Genomic DNA, 4,696 nt, shown 5'->3' on the forward strand with positions numbered 1-4,696 from the left:
AAAGCTTCATTTGGAGCTCCTATATTGTCAGATACCAAAGCTAATCCTGAGACCCAAATCCACAGCAAAGAGCACCTTATATCTGGATGCTTGAGAGAGCAAGTACCAGGATACAAACTCTTTAAGAGGTGAATTTGGCTCTGGAGCTGCCCCTGAAGAGTTTGTTCCTAATCACTGACTGAGCAGGCACCGTCTGGAACAATGGCCTGACCCCATTTCAGACCTCTCAGCTTCTGGTCCTGCATGAGGCTCACTACAGGACAAAAGAAGTCACCCAGATCTGGGTTTTGCTTGTATCCTGAGCACTGGTTTGTCTACTGCAAGTTTTCTATCAGCAGGCTTGCCAGTCAGCGTCCTCCCTGGCCCCAAGCTCGACTTGGTGCCTGCTGTGGTTGGAATGAGCCCTGATCCGACTTGTTTGCTCCAAGAAATAACCAAGATCATGAGCTGTTGAGGGTACATAGGAAACCAATTACTTTCCTTGCTTCTGCTTGAGGTTTCTCCTCTGGTGTTGTCTGCCAGAGAAGGCAGGAGTCTGACTGTGAGCCTTTACACCCTCACATCCCAAAGCAGGAAGAGGAGGGGAGAGACCTTGACCAGAAGCTCCGCTGGCACCTGAATCCCAGGTACATTAAGAGAGGTGGGGGTCATTGGTCTTGCCTGCCTGTGAGGTAAACCCTGGCGAAGGATCTGAGTTCAGCTCCCAGTTTGCTGATCTACTTGAAAAAGGTACTTGCAGCCTCCCCAGACCTTGGCCCTCCTTTCCTTCTTGCACAGGAGGGAGGGCTCAAGAGGACAGGAGGGACTGAGGGGACTGAGCCTGGCTGGACAGAGGCCAGCAGTGTTGGCTGAATCCTCTTTTGTCAGTAATTCTTATCACAAAATAAATAGCTGAGAATAGTGCAGCTGGGAGAGCAACATCATTGCTTGCTTAGGAAAGCAGGAGTATATAGATGAACAATGCATTTCTACCTTCCGTGCAAAGCTATTGCCTTCTCCTTCTCATCTAGACATTGCAGGGGTAATCTGCCTTGCCTAGAGCAGCTCTTCTACCTCGACCTGAAAAATGTTTTTTGCAGCTCTTTGTTCTACCCATTTTGCTTCTCCTTTCTCACTTGTTAAATGAAAGGTAACAACTGCGTGCTTAAACAGCTCTTTGTCCCATCTGCCTTAAGTGCTGCTGGGTCCCTAAGTCCCTCCGGCAGGCTCTACCTGAGGCAATAAAGGCAGTATTGCAAGTAAGAGCACAGCTGCACCACGTAGAAGAGTGTGACTGTTTTCTTCGAAATAATGCTGGAGGGCAGAAGCTGAGTTCACTTCCAGTTCATGCATGAGCAGCCCTACTTAGTGAACTCCCTGGATGTCCCTTTGTGCACACTGTTGAGACCCAGCTCACAGGTGCTGCTCCACACTCGGCTTTTCTATCAAAATCTCTGATCGGAGGGCAATGGAAAGACCATAGCTCAGGTCTCTGAGTTCAGCTTGCATCTGGAGGGGAGATAGTTATTTAAAAAAAGTTTCTTTGTACTTGCAAGCCACACACAGTTGCCACCTAGTCCCTGAGAGATAAGCATGAAACACTTTCGCAGTCTCTTTCAGAGAAGAGCTGTGCTTTCAGAAACTGTTACCAGAGCTTTGTAGTTTAATCAGATGTTCAAGTCCCAAAGATGAGAGGGCCTTAACTGAAGCCGACAACAAATGTTCTGCCCTCTGGTCCAGCTTCTGTTTCCTGCATCCGCATTTACTGGTCAGAATTGGGGCTCACATGGCCTGTGCTAGTCCTGGCATTTGGGGCTGGTTGAGGCAGGAGGGAGTCACTGAGGTACACGGACCTTGGACTGCCCTAGGAGCAGAGCAGGCTTAGTGCCCCTTCTCAAAGGCAGGTCTAAGCCAGGTCTGGCTCATGCTGCACATACCTGCTGCTGGATCAGCCCAGAGTGCTGCAAGGGTGGCTTGAAGCCGCCTGAGCTTGAGCCTGCCCTCAGCTGCCTGTGGCAAGGGAATAGACATCGTCACAGGAACAAGTGTGGACTAGTTGGACAAGTGTGAAAGTGCTGTCCAAGCTGGGTCCCTGAGAACAGATTAAGGCCACTTCGACAGCACAGCTTCTACCTATGGATCGCAGTAATGTGAAAGCACTGGTTTGGTGCCTCTTGGAATTCAGGTTCTAATGCTAATATGTGGAAAAGAGTTAGGGAGGAAATATAAACATGTCCTTGAAAAGTATCATATGTGCATGTTTTTCCATGGTAATGCCGGAGCATAAGGAACAGGATAAATGATGGGGTATGGCAGGTATTGTCAAAGATAACAACAGATGTAGTTATATCTTGAGGAGGCTGTGCTGATAGAAGGTCAGAATTAAGTATCTGTATTGTATTTTTCAGTCTGTGATTGCGCTATCTGCTTGATCACCTCAGGCTGGACACGCAGAATCTGAAAATGCCACTGGCAGATGCAGCAAGAAACCTTCCAGCCTTCGCTCCATATTCTAACAAAATGTACACAGTCATGACAGACACTGAAGCCATTGCTGTTATTGACACAACCTCTCTCATGAGTTCATCATAACTGAAACCTGCATTAAATCCAAATTTTGCATGTCATTATTCAAGTGGGAGCAACCAAAGCGTACAGAATTCATTCCTCCCTAGATGTAAAGAAAGCCAGTTCTTGCACAGCGATTGTTTTCTAAATCTTGCTAGACTGATACACCCTACAATGTCTTTCACATATCTGGCAAGCTTTCTACAGACAGAACTGCAGACTGCAGAGAGACTGCCAGGAGATAGCAGTGTTTTTGTACATCTCTCCCACCTTCCCATCACCCAAAGGCACACGCTTCTTAAAGCCTGGTGTGAAAAGAAAAAAAACAAGCAAAGCTATACAAGCATCAGTCCTTAGGGCTTTTGTAAGCTTTACATGACTCAACGTAAGATGCATACAAAGCAAAAGCACCCACTGCAATTCTACTTTAATTTTTTCAACAATAGCTTTCCATTTATGTATATAAAATCCCAAACCAATATTGACTCCCATTGTATACCAAAACCCAAGTATGCTTTCCAGGGTCACCGCACTCCCTGCTGGGAGTGGAGCCAGCAGGGTTGAATTCCAGTCCTTTACACTGTCCACAAGGGCACAAGATCCAAAAAACCTATCCAAATGCTTGCAGGCCTTAGATCACCTTTATGTCAGCCATATACAAAGCTTTGCAAATGATGCAGATATGTTTTTGGCAGTATTCAGACCTCTATGTTGCAGAGACATCACCTAAAACAAAGCACCTCATGTCCCAAAACCCTACCTTGGCATCTGGCAGAGGACAGGGGATTTACACAGTCTAATGCTTTGCACCCGATTTAGGTGCTAAGGTGGATAAAGCCAGTTTTTCTACCACACCAGATTCTCAGGAAAGAAAAGCTCCTCCTGGGAGCAATGTAGTTGTAGTCTAACACAGGGTATTGAATAGTGGTTTTGAGGGACTTTTCCCTTTCCACAGACTACAGAGGAAGCCTCAGGGATGAGCCTGCTGACTTGGGCAGGTAAATTAAACGGCAGAACCCCTTTGTGTTTGTTTCCTCAGGGAGGTTAAATTTTAGGCTATGTCCTTGGAAGAAATACAATATGACACAGGGATGCTTGAGATGTCGTACTAAAACTCCCAAACTGTGTGCATGATTCACAGCAAATGCTGCCAGAAAATGATTGTCTAGCTGCGGTGCCCACATACAAAATACAAAGCCTACAAAGCCTTTTTCAAAGCATAATAGAAGTGTGATTATAAGAGACCCTTTATTATAGCCTTAACTCTGCCACTGTCTCTATAATAACAGGAAAAAATATCCACGAAGCACAACTCCCACTTAGTACAGCACCATTGTTCTGCTGTCACGTGTGATAAAGTAAACCCAGGGTAACTGCACTGATATGAACACGGTCACTCTTCAGTCCCTCTAGTACAAGAGGGAGGGAAAAAATTGGCCCAAGCCCTGCCTCAAGTGAAGGAGGATTAAAGACTTTTTTACTCAAGACATTTAAAGAAGAGGACTAAGAAGGCCAGGTAGAGAGAAACCTTTCATTTCAACAACTGTAGCAATAACGATCTGCACTTGCATTATGAGAAATTACTTTCACCTTCCGAGAAATCAAATGCTCATGTCTTTTCAGATCAAAAAATTCCACAGCTTGTTGCGGTTCCCCATGGACTGTTCTACCAGAACAGCAGGATAGCCAAACACTGGAATATCTCCCTTGGGAAAGAGCAGTGCTAGTAACACTCTGGCAAATGCACCTTTTCTGCCAGATTTTTCTGTGAAATGAGGAACTTAGGGGGTACTAAATCAAGCTTGTGGCAACAGAAGGTAACTGCCACAGTCTCATAAATCACATCTCAAAACCATAAAAAACCTCTCTAGGTGATTTCCCTAACTACTTTGAGTGGCTAAGTCTAAGCCTTCTTTGGTCTCATGCTTAAAAGTCTCCTAGTTCCTTGCTTGTTTTTTTTAATGAGCAATTTATTGTCATTCGTTCTTGCATTACCAAAGTCCTTCAGCAGCAACATTCCTCTCTCCTCCATTTTTAAATCCATTCTACCAGACACACGCATTAACCTGATCTCCCCCGCTTGCCTGGCTGAACAAGCCAGTGTGTTCCAGTTTCTCAGGATGCGACAGTATCTCCTGATCATTTTGGT

Source organism: Cariama cristata, unplaced genomic scaffold (assembly GCF_000690535.1).
Source record: "Cariama cristata isolate BGI_N322 unplaced genomic scaffold, ASM69053v1 scaffold37564, whole genome shotgun sequence".
Lineage (NCBI taxonomy): Eukaryota > Metazoa > Chordata > Aves > Cariamiformes > Cariamidae > Cariama > Cariama cristata.